We start from the raw sequence: 14,810 nt of genomic DNA, 5'->3' as shown, positions 1-14,810 counted from the left end.
TCTAAAAAAATCAACGTTGCTGCATGCCAAGACTAGGAATCGAACTCAGAATCTTGGTTAAGTTAGAAAAGACACACATATCTTATCTAAGTGTTATTGAGTTAATCTTAAATTATTTTGATAATAGACAAAGTGACAAAAATCATTAAAATTTACTCACATAATGATACAATTTTAAGTTTGAATAAGGGTCCAATTTAAAAATATCAATTATGTTAGTTGAGCTAAAATATATAAACACTTAACAAATATGGAAAATGGTAACTAGCACTCCATGACAGTTAAAAAAATTCAATATAATAAATTTACATTGAAATTTGTGTAGACAATAGTTATAAAGTTTTCAATGTAAAATTTATTCTTTTTCCAACTTTAACTTGTGCGCAGGAGTTATCTTATTTGGGTTGGTCTGGTGGTATTGGCTTAGGAGTTAGGACCTGAGAGTACGCTCCTCCTTAAGGTATCAGGTTTGATTATCTTTGATGTCAAATTGGGTAGGCTAATTTAGCTTCTTCAAAAACAAAAAAAAAACTAGTGCGCCAGAGTTACTAGTTAGCATGACCCAACAAATATACTAAAAAACAAATGATTTATAAACAAACATAACATGGGTCAGGATCAAATGACACAAACTAGTTTGACATCAAATGTTACACCTTTCAATAATGTTTTAACCGATATAAATTTTATAAAATTTACCGTTGAATTGAAAGTTTATATCATATGCTTCTCACAATATTTTTTATGTAATTTTAAATTATTCTCTCCATCCCAAATTTTTAGTCTTTTTACCTTTTTAGTTTATTCTCAAAACTGTAGTCCTTTTAAAAAACTAATGCACATTTAGTAATATTTTACCTTTTGTACCCTTACTAAAGTAAAAACATTAATTAAATACTCCATCCGGTCTTATATATAAAGAACACTTTAGAATTTTTTTTATTCCTTTTTATAAGAAGCACTCTTTAAATTTAGGGTAATGTTAACTTGTGCCCTAAGGGCACATGTTAAGCTACCTAAAAATAGAAATATAGCATTTAATGATACAAAGAATTTAATGTTTAGATAATTGAATACACCACAAGTACAATAAATTTTTTCCATATTTATCTTCTTAACATGTGCCCTTAAGGGCACAAGTTAACATTCTCCTTAAATTTATTCTTTATTAAATAGATAATCCCTTGTATACCCTTATTAAATTGTATGAAATGCAACTTATTCCAACGGTATGCTTTTTTTTTTTTTGGAAGAAGCTAAAACGAAATATATTAACACAAACAGCCTCCCCGACACAAGCCGTACCGAAGTAGACTACAATAATCTACAAAGAGTCAGAGAGACAAAATCATAATCAAATCATACAAGGCCAAAACAAAGTAATGGACTAGACCACCAGCTATGGTAGTTTGAAGCTAACGTAATACTCGTCGTCTTCAACCACCTAAAAGAGAAAAGTTTGATCTTGTCCAACAAAAGATGAGGTGTGCCTGTAAACAAACGATGATTTCTCTCCGTCCATATCACGCAAACACAAGTAAGCCAAATGAGCTGCAAAAAAGATCGACGAGCTCGAGATCCACCTGCTGAACCTGTTGATGACAGTCAATTATATGTTGTTTTTAGTAGTAATTTAGGTAGTTTTAATAGCAGTTGAAGCCCAAAAGCAAGTAAATACCTGGAAAAGTGAAGATATTTGGCCTAGAAGCAAGAAAAGTAGAAAAATCAGAAACAAAGGACAAAAATGTAATAAAAACAGCGCATCCATCATACCCACAATGAATCTCAACATAGCGCGATGAGAAGGCGGTTAAATTGAAGAAAATCTGCAACAAATTTATTCCATCGTACCACGATGACTTGTCATCGTGGCACGATGATGACTTGAAAAGCACGCAGAATATCTTGAGAAAATCTTCCATCGTACCACGATATGATCCATCGTGGTCACGATAAGGCGAAAATACACGCCATCGTTGCCACGATAGGTGCGATGGACGTGCAAAAAAAGCCCAAACCCAGCTGAAAAACTATAAATAGAGTCTTCCTCCTTCACTATTATTCATTCCAAAATATTCAGAGACATTGAATATTCACTCTAGAGTTAGGAGAACTCTAAGGAGAAGGCAAGGAGGCCAAGGAACTCCAAGGCCAATAAGGTTCTTTTCTTTCTGTCTTTGTAATTTATTTTTTCTAGGTTAGGTGGAGTCGAGGAACTCCCTTACGAATGCTTGGTTTTGTATTTTGTACAATTTGAGTATAAATTCACTTGCTTTCTGATTGCAAACTCTTTTATTGTCCGGTTTTATATTTATTTTAATATTGATCACATTAGAATAAAATCTAAGGACCTAGTGGATATCGCATAGGAAACGAAGCTAGTAATCCCGAACGAAGGACGGTATGCTATGGCCAAAATGAGACCATTAAACTCAGTATCTGAGGTCTTAGTATAGGATTAGAACGCACGATAATTTATACCGGACAGAGTTATAACTAGTTAGAGGCACACATGACGTCTTATGACACATGGAGCTACTAAAGTAATGATACCAACGTTTTTAACAAAAAAGTGGAACCTGGGGCGATGAAACTTAAATAGAGTAAGGGTAACCGCTAACTAGGCTCTGTATAGTTTGTAATAGAAATAGGTAATGATATTTCTTCTAACCTATTTTCAACAGTCTAATTCCTGATAGAGGGAAAGAAGGGAATAACCACCAAGCAGGAGTAAGGGAGGGATCCGACCACACATAACCACCCCGTTTGGTCACACACACAATATTTACTTTTTCTGTCATTTAATTTCAATATTTACTTTCCTGTCATTTACTATTACTCGCAAAGATACCTTTCAAACAAACAAAGCGAAGGGACCTATCTATATTCCTAAGCGAAACTAGTAATTTTGGCACAATCCTTGTGGAGAACGATAAACTTATCACTTTATTACTTGGTAGCGATTCTATGCATTTGCAAAACCACCGTCACCTGTAAACTGTGCAAAATGATCACGTAGAGTAGTGAAATCTACCAAAGGAATATCAATCCATGAGCGAACTAAATCCCATAGAGATCCAACAATGCTACAGGAGATGAATAAGTGATGGGCCGACTCGGCCGCTCCACATCCAAAGACACAAGTATGAGTTGTAGGAGGCAACACCGCCGCGAGTGATCAGGTTTACTCTCGTGGGTAACCATTCTCAAGGTAGAGTCATGGCCCGCCCCCAAAATTTCTATTTTTTTTCATGTGTATTTAGTTTAGCGGCGGTTTTGCTAATAGTTGGTGGCGATTTCAAGCCCCCGCTAACTGTTTTGTGTATTTTGCTCATAAAACTCGCCTACTACTCTTCTGTTTGCGGGGGTTATATACCTCATGTATTACAATTCCACGTTTATGTGTTATGCTAATTTTTTTTGGCTTAACTACACATTTGGTCCCTTACGTATTTTAGGTTTCAATTTGGTCCCTTACGTTTAAAAAGAATCAATTTGGTCCCTTACGTTTCCATTAGGTTTCAATTTAGTCATTTCCGTTAGTTTTGTCACTAACACCGTTTGAACTATACACGTGTCACTGTGTCATAGTGTCCACGTGTCAGTCCACATATGTGAATTGACTGCCACATGTGACAAAATTGACGGAAATGACTAAATTGAAACCTAATGGAAACGTAAGGGACCAAATTGATACTTTTTAAACGTAAGCGACCAAATTGAAACTTAAAATAAACGTAAGGGACAAAATGTGTAGTTAAGTTTTTTTTTCTTCCTATTCTTAATAATTCAAATATTCTTTTTAAATTACTTTTGAAAGCATCCCTTCTAATATGTTCTATTATTTAATAATGTATTAAATGTCTTAAAATGTGATATTTTGTCAAAGCATTCAAATATTATTATGGTTTTGAGAAAAAAATACTTAGGATCCGTTTGGATTAATTTATTTTCGAGCTTATGAAAACAGCTTATACAATATAACTTAGGTTTTATGCTATTTTATAAGGTCACACTAGTGAAAATTGTAGTTTTATAAGCTATTTTATCATGAACTACCTTGACAAACTTATAATAATACATAAAAATTGCATAAGTTGTTTGCATAAGCTCGAAAATAAGCTAATCCAAACGGGCCCTTAATATTTTATTGAAAATAGAGTTAAATTGTATAAAAATTCATGTTTACTCTATTTTTTGTTAAAAAATTATAAATTTTTGTGTGAGAGATTCATATAATATCATAAATACAAAAACTAATTAAAAAAATGTGAAGTTTACACATGAATTGACTTAAAAATGAGACAAATGACGTGATGAAAAACTCACGAAAAGATCAAACTTGTTAAATTATTTTAAAGAGATTAAAATTGAAATATCGTATATTTATAAGGTCGGAAAACTTATTTAACCCTTAATAGTATAATAATCATGGTAATAAAATAACATATATTAACATATATTAACACATGTATTTCAAATATTTATAATTCAAACATCAATGTGACAATACAACTCAAAATTCACAATTGTTTAATAAAAGTCTTATACCAAAGAAACATATAATATATTTTTAAAATTAATTTTTTGAAAATGGTAATGGTCACCTTTTAACTATTTTAATATTCATATTGACACACCCTCAATATGATATGTATTTTTTTTTTTTAGTAATTTTTTTGGATATTAGATTTATATTTATGGTGGTTCACCCCAACTTTTTTCGTCTAACTCCACCACTAGTTATAATTTTAAAAGGTTATTAATTTCAAATATAACTCTAAAATTAAATATCTTACACTGACACAAATCTTTAAAATAGATATCAATCGAAAAAATATTTAAAATAGATAAATTAATATTTATATTACAAAATTAGAAATTTTAGTAATTAATGCATCTTAAGTGACGTTTTGTTATAATTAGGGTCGGAAAATATTGATTTTTTTTTTGTATAAATAAAAAAATTTGTATGTAGTATTTTAATTGAAATTATATAAAATATGTTGTTAAAGCCCCCATAGTTGTATTAATTAACATATATAAATAAATATGTATACGTAGCATATATTTATTTTTGCTACAATGAAGTTGAGTATCGAACACAAAACCTCTAGTATATTACTAAAGGCTTACCACTATAAACTAATCTAGTGGCTTTTATATATGTATCATATGTTGATTATCCTTTTTCAAACCATGGTCTAGAAATTGGATTACTTAATTAAAAAAAAAAATTGGATTAATTAAAGCGATTAAATCAACTAGTTGAAGTTGTTTAAAAAAAAAAAAAAATCAACTAGTTGAAGTTGAATAAAATATGGACTAGGTGCTCAATTCGTTTAATCCAAAAAACAAGTTGATCTGATGTCTATCTTTAGAAACCAAATTAAATTGTTTAGATTTATATTAGCATTATCGTTTTGTTTTTTATTTTTCAAAATACATTGACATTTTTCACATATATAAAATAAAAGTTTGTAGTGTCAATTAATATTTCGAGCATAACTCAGAGTTTGATGAGAACTCGTTGAGATAGATCATCAGTGTGTTTACACTGATTTTTGATAAACAAGCGCTAGTTTAAGATTTGTTGCTTGAAGGATCAACTAGTAAATCCTGGAACATATTTGTGTGTTATTTTCTAGAAAAATATGAATGTTCATCGTTTTTACTTGAACATTTATTGTCTGATTTGTATTAAATGCATTAAAAACAGACTGTTTTGACGAAGTCGAATGATCAGATTAAAATATAAAAAAAGATTAAAGTAAATTTGCAGAAATTTGTTAAATGATTTGCAAATAAAAATTAAAGAACCTGAAGATAAATTGCAGAAACTTTAAAGGAAAAACAAGTAATGAACTTGAAAGATTAAATGACATTTGAATGTAAATGATAGTTGAAATCTATCCATGTTCGTCCCTTGAACCCGTTTGCCACCATGGCGTGGGTGTTGCAAGACTTTCATAAAATAGAATTCAACCCTCAGTTCTTATTACAAACAGGTATATATAGACCTTGCAGGAAAAACTACCACTAGATCCTACGGTCTAACTTAAAACAAGATATAACTTCCTATACCAAAACCACACACTTGGCATATTACGATATATATATAAAAATAACTTCCAATTGCATGCTTGACGTGTGTCTTCAATACTGCCACATCCAATTTTCTTTTATGTGTTGTTTCCACTTTGTCTTGCATGTTCCTTTACAGTTGAAGTCGAAAATATACTTCATCATCCCATGCTTCATTAACCTGCTATATGTTAGTCGAATGACAACATTTTTAGTCGAAATACTCATATATATGGCCAGTCGAAATAAGTTTTTCAATACCATTAATTTTATAATTTTGGTGTCAACACAGTGAAATAATTCTCCTTGGCTAATGTAGAGGCCCTAATATATGGTGGGGAGAAGACAATAATAGAAAGAGGTTTACTTGCAAACATTCTGATGTCAAAAGTGATCGGAAAGGCCAAAATATATGGTATTGAACAAATGAATTAAACATTGGACTTGTTCTGGATCGGTTAAAAGTCCAACACACATGAAGGTCCATCGAAATGTGATAAGCACAATCACGTGGCACAACGGCCACAAAACCAAAGCAATGAGCACGGGCAGAGGCCAAATGCCCATTACGTTCAAATGTGCTCCCTTGCAAAAGACAATCCAGGTGTTATATGTGGCCGATCCTCTACACATGGGGGACCCACTATACTAATCAACCTTAATATTCTCCTATATATATAAGCATTCATACATCAATCACTAGATGCAAAACATTTGCGCCTCCATTTACTCACTATTCATCACCTTTCAAATACTGACTTGAGCGTCAGAGTGCTAACAATGCAGGTACCTTTCCCCATACAAATACTAAGAATCCACCATATCAACACTTCAGCAACACCTTCCATATTCACTCCAGCTGAATCACGAGTAGCTAAGACAAATTATTTCTGTACAACCAGTTTAGGACTTGGCTCTATTCAAAAGTCGAGTCCAAAACATTAATTAATGTGTATAATATTTTGTGAATAATTTCTAGTATATTATCTATCATTTGTGTATAAGTAGTATATTTAGAATTGACATTTAATATTTCAAAGCAAAATAGTAGTATATTAATTAGTGTGTTATGTTTGATAATATATTTAGTGTATGTTTGGTATTATGGGGGATATGATTCACCGTGATTCTGTCATATTCACCATGATACCAAATATAGATTTATTTTAGATTACCCTTTAAAGAATTGAAGATATTTATCCAATAACCAATGAGAACTAGAAACATAAATACCGCTAATTTTTCTTTGTAGGTACCACAAACAAATTAAATCTACTTATATAGCTTGTTTTTATTAGTCGTTGGATAAATACCGCTAATTTTTCAAGGAGTAATGTATGTCTCGCCTTGAACAAAGTGGTTTACAACGTATATTTTTTGCGCTTAATGACACAACACAATTTTATTTTACAAAATTCTTCTCTGTATTAATTTTTTTATTTTAAAAAAATTAATATTTTTTAAAATTTTTTAAAAATTAATATAAAGAAGAATTTTTCTACAATTTGAGTCATGAAATTCAACCTCAAATTCACCAAAAATGTAAGAGGTTACCAAATGCAATACATCGACTTTCATTAAAAGTTATGAAATATAAATTTTGTAGCAAATGGACATGTGTGGCAAATCAAAATAAGTCTTTCTCAATGCCATAGGTACAAGTATATATGTACGTAACCAAACACGTATAGTATGCACTCTTACTTGATTATCATTGGCAGCATAAGAAATGTACACATTTTTATACTTTATATAGTAACTTTTAGGTATGTATTAAAGGCAATGTATTATGTATATATCATAGAAAACCTCTTCAACGTGTAAATAACCGTGATTTGCGGGGCCTGCTAATAGATCTATTTTCGTCTCTTCATAAATATTTCAAGGTGCTTAGTTGTATATTTGACATAAAATTGCTACTTAATTTAATGAAATTTCCACATCAAATTATGACAACTTGACTTGTCACGTCTATTCGAGGCAATTATATTCTGTCTCAAATATGCAATCAAGTAACATTAGGCGTGGTTGATGATTTAAAAAATAAAAATAGTGATTTATGTCAATGAATTTGTTTGTGCCCTTAGAGGTAGCAAACTTTAATTATGTTTCCCAATATATAAAAACCTATTATTATTAGTTTAGTGACGAGTATTGAATCTTAAACAGATACCTTGATCTGTGAAGGGCCATTCTAATTGATACACCTACATTAAAAAATTGAACCGTACCCATCAATAAGAGAATATCTAACAACTCTTCGATTAATGAAAAAAATCTCATATGCTAATGAAAAATCTCTACTATAACGATCATCTTATTCTTTTATACTAGTATCTGCCATAATTAAGGAAAAAAACAACAAACTTTGAGTATTTTATTTGATTTTCATAAAATTTCCAAATATACGTATATATGATTTTGGCTACTTCTAGGGTGAATCCAATACAACGGGTCTACCCTATATCACATTTCAAGATTATTTGGCTATTAAAAAAAGTATTATACATTTCTTCGTTAAGACTTAAGCATACGAGAAGAATTCAATCCAAAAGTTGTCTAGTATGTAATAGAGAGCCTTACTCTTTAAGTATTATATCATGCACCTTGTGAGACTCCTAATATTGTTCCCCCCACTAAAAGTCGACGTCAACAATGACTTTCAGTTACAGATCTTGAGTGATTTTGTTGGATATGCCAAAATTTATAAGTTGTATATCGAAGAAGAAAAACAAAATCTGTTTTTGAATAAAAATAAAAAACAGAAAAAGAGCCACAAGGAATTGCACATTCGACTTTGTGTTAAAGACTCTCATTATCTACTATGACATGCAAAAATCATGACAATATGTGCCTAATAATTATATAAGATACTCGACGAGTGCAAATATCATGTCACTATACACCTAATATAGTATATCTAAGAAATTTGAGGGGTGCAAATGCTCATGCTCACCCCAATAAAGATCTGCCCTTGGCGACTATCACTCTATTGACAATGATCCAATAGTATTCATTTTCTTTTTTGGTCGTTTCGGTATTCAACTATCAGTATAGGTAGTCTTTTCCTGAACTCAATCCTCAATGAAGGTTCAAATTGTTAGGATTTAAGTACACAAGGAGAGTCCAACCCAAAAGAAAACTAATCTAATAGGTAAGAGAAACTCATAACTTAAATATCACATCAAACACTTTTATTTAGTTATGTGCAATTTCTAAGAAACATTTTTCACATAACTCTTCATGTATATTTGTATAAGTGTTTTAAAAAAAAAATGATAGAATGAACATATTTTATTTTAGAAGTTGAAATTTCGAAGATGAACCATATTTTTCTATTACCACGCCCGTTTTTGATATACAAAAACCTTGAATTAGCAAATGGAATTACTTTGGAAATCATACCCAAATATTCTTTTCACTCTTAAATATTTCAATTTCTTTTTTTACTAATTTTCGCTAACAAGTAGTAATAAACAAAGGGTGCTCGTGAAAACGTGGACCAATGGCACATGAGCAGATATTCCCAAAGTGATGACGTGGAATAGAGAATCTGAGCCATTGAGAGGGTGGCTGGTACTATACGGACGGTTAAAAGACATAAGGCAGTAGGATATGCACTACTCTATTTTAAGATAGTGAGGTTTATGTATTGTTTTGTTCGTAATATATCGTATGTGGTTAAAATTAAACTTTTTAACAAAACTTAGCTTTCATTTTGATATTTTCTATATGTTGTGTGTGTGAGGACATCATCGTAATTAAAAAATAATAATTGAAGCTCTACTTTTTGGTTGCACTTCTTCTATATTTTACGAGCTTAGTCAATTATTCTCACTTTGTTGGACTTGTATTCCTTTTTTTTTGTGATTAAATGATATGTTTTATATTCTAAATATTTAGTTTAGTGCTCTTTATCATAAGGGTTTGAGTACTCCATGTAAACCCTTAATAAATTTTTGCTTATAAAAAAATATATAAATCATATAATTAAACTCAAGTGATTAATTAATATTGGTAAAAAAATTCCTTTTTTGCTCCATCTTCCTGAAAAGATCATATTTTTCTTTTGGTTAGCTTGCCACAACTCTGTGCCCACTCTCTCCTTGCTTAACCACCGCAAGATGAACCCCTCTGCTTCTTGTATTCGTTGTGGCCTCCAAGATGAAACTTTCCTTCATTGCATCCGAGACTGTGAGTTCTCTCGTAGCCTTTGACACTATATTGGGTTTACCAACCCAGATTTCTTCTCTAACATGGACGTTTATGATTGGATCAAGATGGGCACCGTCGGGACCCATTCTCTCATTTTCTCAGCAGGTGTCTGGTGGTCTTAGAGACACCGCAATTTGATGAGCCTCAATAACGAAACTTGGTCCTTGAGCCGACTCTCCTTTAACATCAAGTCTATGGTTGAAACTTTCAAGAATTGCTTCACTATCACTTCTAATGGTGGTTCAGTTGATAGATTTATCAAATGGAACAACAACAATTTTTCGTGTACCATTCTTCACTACTAGAAAAATCTTAAATACCGACGGGCAAAATCTGTCTCTAAAATGCCAATATTCCGTCACTAAGCATGTTAGAGACAGAATTAGAGACCGATTTGATTCTGTCTTTAATTTCCTCGTCTCTAAACTATCAGAGACGGATTTTATATTCTGTCTCTGATTGGAGACAGAATTTATCTGTCACTATCAAATAAACATCCGTCTCTAAACATTGAATTCAAAACATAATAAATCCGTCTCTAAAGGAGAGAGAATTGTCCGTCTCTAAATTCAAATAATTCTGTCTCAAAAATTCCGTCTCTAATCATAGAATTCTGTCTCCATATTGACAAAACACATTTTAGATTAGAACTGGTTTCACTTAATCTCACAGATAAGTAATTCTAAACATAATTAAACAGAATTGGTTTTATAATTAGATTAGAACACAATTAAGCTCACACGTAACAAAACTACAAATAATCCAAATCATAAAGAAGTTTATTCTAATTGCATTTTGAAATAAACCAAGACACATAAATTATTTCATTCAAATGTTACAAAATCACGTCAATGTACAACTATTTTCAGCTCAAGTAAATAATGAACTCTACAAATATTGTCACTAAAATACATTTACATATGATAAAATGCAAGGGTCCCAATAAAACTTGTTTCTCATCCGCATCAAAACTTGTTCAAGTAGCCTTTGCACATTGTCATGCTTCAATTTGCATATCCCTAAAAACCATTTTAAAATTATATATTAGTAAAGCACACATTACATAATTTACTAGAATACAACTACATAAATTTCATCAAACAAAACCCACCAGAAATTAAGATTGACCAATATACATCAATCTAATAAGCTCTTATAGTTTTAGTTCCTTTCAACAAGCTTTAATGTCTAACTAACTTCTTCTTTCATAGTAAATTCTTATCTACTGCAAGATAGTCTAAAAATAGATGCATGATGCATTGCCATTAAAAAAAAAGATGCATGATGTATTAAAGTCCCTAGACATTTGGTTTGAATGCAACAAGGGAACACAATATTAGCATAAATTGATTAAAATCTTGTTTAGTAGAAATATGAGCAAGAGCCTGAACTAACTACCCAAGATAACTAGCCTGCATAACTTACATTTGCCAACTTGAAACAACATAGGCTTGACCTTCTCATCAACTAGAAGTAGCATACTCTTCCTCTCCTCATCAAGTAGAGAAGCAACTCTTTCATATTCTTCTAGTTATACTTGTTTATACAACACTCTGAAACCATTTCAAAAAGACATTAGTAAATGCTAACTTAAACAAGTCCAAAAGAAATTTCTTATCAAATATTAATAGAATGAAAAGTTCAATGAAAACAGGGGAAACAACAAAGAGATTAGAGAAGGATATATGTCTCAACTCTCAAACCATGCTGCCTGCATAAGTAATTTAAGATGCCACTATAGCAAATAATTAGCTGGTAATCTTCTAATTAATTTAAAATGTTATCATGATAATCTGAGCTTAAAAATACATCAATAAAATACATCATTCTATTATAATCAAAGCATGCATCATTCTTCCCTAAACATACATCAAACTTAATTAAAGACAGTGATATTTAAACAAAGCCATAATATCTATTATGTATCAATTGAAGTATTTCAAGATCCTCAAGAACACTACTATAGCATGCTCAAAACCAGCCTACATAACTTGCATTTGCCAATTGAAAACAACACTACTATCATGCTCAAAACCAAGACCAGATACCACCCTATAAAATACATCAAACTTAAAGAAGCATCTGCATTAATCACACCCAGGAACGTCTGCCACACTAAACAAGCCAGATTCAGTGATATTAACATCTATCAAATTACACGCTGCCTTAAATTTTAACAACAATAAACTTTGATATTCATACCTGAAAGCAAACTTTTAACTTTTTAGTTTCATTTCTGCAATTGAAATAAAACAAATCAGAGATATACTGTTGTATCATGTGAGCCAAAGATTTGGTTAAATACAAATTACTGAATTAGGGTTCCATATTTGGGGGAATTAGATCAGATCCAACTCAACACAAGTTGAAGAGATGTAACAACAAGTGAATCTATCTTGATAGTGGCTCTATGTTTTCTACATCAATGAAAGGAGAAAGAATGTTAACTCATAATGGGGAAGAATTTTACCACGATGATGTTGGTCACGGTGGAGGGATTACCTCGATGGGAGAAAGTAACGACGGGAGAGGTATCTTCTTGAGGGACATGGGCGAAATTGAACTAGAAGGGTTTCGGTTCTTTGTCACCAACACGTCACGCTCGAAGCACCATCTCAAACAGAGGCATGTGTTACAGAGAAGAAGTCAAGCAAAAGTGAAGGCAAAAAATGAAACGGCGGAAGGTATATACACAGAAAAGTAATTAGGGTTATGATGGAGTACATTTTAATTTTTATAATAGATCCGTCTCAAATCTATCTCAACATTTCACACGAATTTCGGACGGAACTGGTTAGAAATGGTAACAATGCACAAAATTATGGACCCGTCCCAAAGCCGTCCCAATATTTCACACAGATTTGGGACGGAAATCGTGAAAAAATTATAAAATAATCAACAATGTGCGTTTCGTCAGACAAATTTGAAATTTGTCCAAAATCTGTCTGAAAGTGCAATTTTACTTTAGACAAAATTCATTTCGTCCCAAAAATCCATTCCAAATGATCAATTTTCTAGTAGTGCTTTAATTTCGTAGTAGAGGGATGGATGGATGGAAGGAGCAAGGTGTGACAACAGCGAGTCCTTGGAATCGATGGCCTGCAAAACAGGCCACTAAACAACAACAATTAAGAGAAAATTGTAGAAATCTAAGAGAAGAAGGGTTAACAAGGAAAATATCACAAAAAGAAAAACCTACGAGAAAGCATTACCGAATCCGGGAAACGAATTGAGTTCGCGACTAAATCGTGGATGGAGGAGTGAATCGTGACCTCTGAATCGTGGATGGAGGAGTGAACCTGACCTCTGAATCGTGGAGGAGTGGATGAAGATGAAACGGCGAGGAAGGTGAAACCTAACTCAAAGAAACTCATGGAGGAGTGATTAAAATAAAATCTTATTATTATAAAAAAATATTTAATAAAATTATAATTCTGTGAAACTTTTTGGCGGACAGTGAAAAAATTGGGTAAACTTTTTGGAGGGATGACACGAAAAATTGGGTAAACTTTTTGGAGGGATGACACGAAAAATAATTTTTTCAATGTTATTTCATTAGAGACGGATTCTAGAGACAGATTAATTCAGAAACGGATTACTTCTGTCTCTGACAAATGTTTGACTATTTTAATTTTAAGTTGATCAATCAGAGACGAATATAGAGACAGAAATTATTAGACACGACTAAAATCCGTCTCAAATTTTCGTCTCTAACTATTTATTTCAATTATAATTATAAAAATAATAAAATAGAGACGGATTTAGACACGAAATTTTATTGACACGGAAATTTCTGTCTCTAAAATCCGTGACTAATACATATATTTGAATTTCGGTCTCTAACAACTTTTTTCTGTCTCTAATTCCATCTCTATTAGAGAAGAAACAAATTTCGTCTCTAAATTCCGTCGGTATTTGAACTTTTTCTAGTAGTGCTTAATGTTGACGGAAGTTGTCTCGGTTCCCCAGCCCGATCAGGTTTTGGTGGAATCATTAGAAACACTTTTGGTCATTATTTGGCAGGGTTTTCTGGTTACATTCAAGGGTCTTCTGATATCTTGTATGCTGAACTTTATGCTATCTACAAGGGCCTCTTGTTGGCCATAAACATGGGCATTGACGAACTTGTCTGCTATTCAGATTCTTTACACTGTATTAACCTCATAAAAGGTTCCCAAGTTAAGTTTCATATGCATGCAGTTTTAATCCAGGACATAAAGGATTTGATTTCCCAAAGTAATGTTTCCCTCTGTCACACTCTTAGAGAAGGTAATCAATGCGCAGACTTCTTCGCAAAATTAGGAGCCTCCTCGGATGCTGATTTCACTAACCATGACTGTCCTCCAGAAGGCGTTCAAGATCTGCTCAAAAACGATGCTTTAGGAATTTTATTCCAAAGAGACTAGTCTTTCTTTTTTGTCTTTCTTTTTTTTTTTTTTTCTTTTCCCTTGTACTCTTTAGCTTTCTTACCAAAAAAATTAATATTGGTAAAAATTAGATCAAGATTCAAG

The 14,810-nt window shown here is 31.9% G+C and overlaps 1 long non-coding RNA gene and 1 pseudogene across 2 annotated transcripts; one reads left to right on the top strand and one right to left on the bottom strand.

Annotated features, from left to right (window-relative positions):
* The first annotated feature begins 5,944 nt into the window (after positions 1-5,944).
* Positions 5,945-14,705, top strand: LOC123895824 (annotated as a pseudogene).
* Positions 11,088-13,339, bottom strand: LOC123896872. Of its 2 annotated transcripts, none has more exons than XR_006804657.1 (4): positions 12,802-13,339; positions 12,502-12,716; positions 11,725-12,414; positions 11,088-11,318 (listed from the first exon to the last, which is right to left on the bottom strand). It is a non-coding gene; the product is annotated as an uncharacterized LOC123896872 (long non-coding RNA). The 2 variants fall into 2 exon arrangements; XR_006804656.1 differs by having other exon boundaries at positions 11,725-11,852; positions 12,802-13,328.
* Positions 14,706-14,810: the final 105 nt, after the last annotated feature.

Source organism: Trifolium pratense, linkage group LG7 (genome assembly GCF_020283565.1).
Source record: "Trifolium pratense cultivar HEN17-A07 linkage group LG7, ARS_RC_1.1, whole genome shotgun sequence".
In the NCBI taxonomy this organism is placed as follows: domain Eukaryota; kingdom Viridiplantae; phylum Streptophyta; class Magnoliopsida; order Fabales; family Fabaceae; genus Trifolium; species Trifolium pratense.
This window is presented reverse-complemented; position numbering and strand designations above follow the sequence as displayed.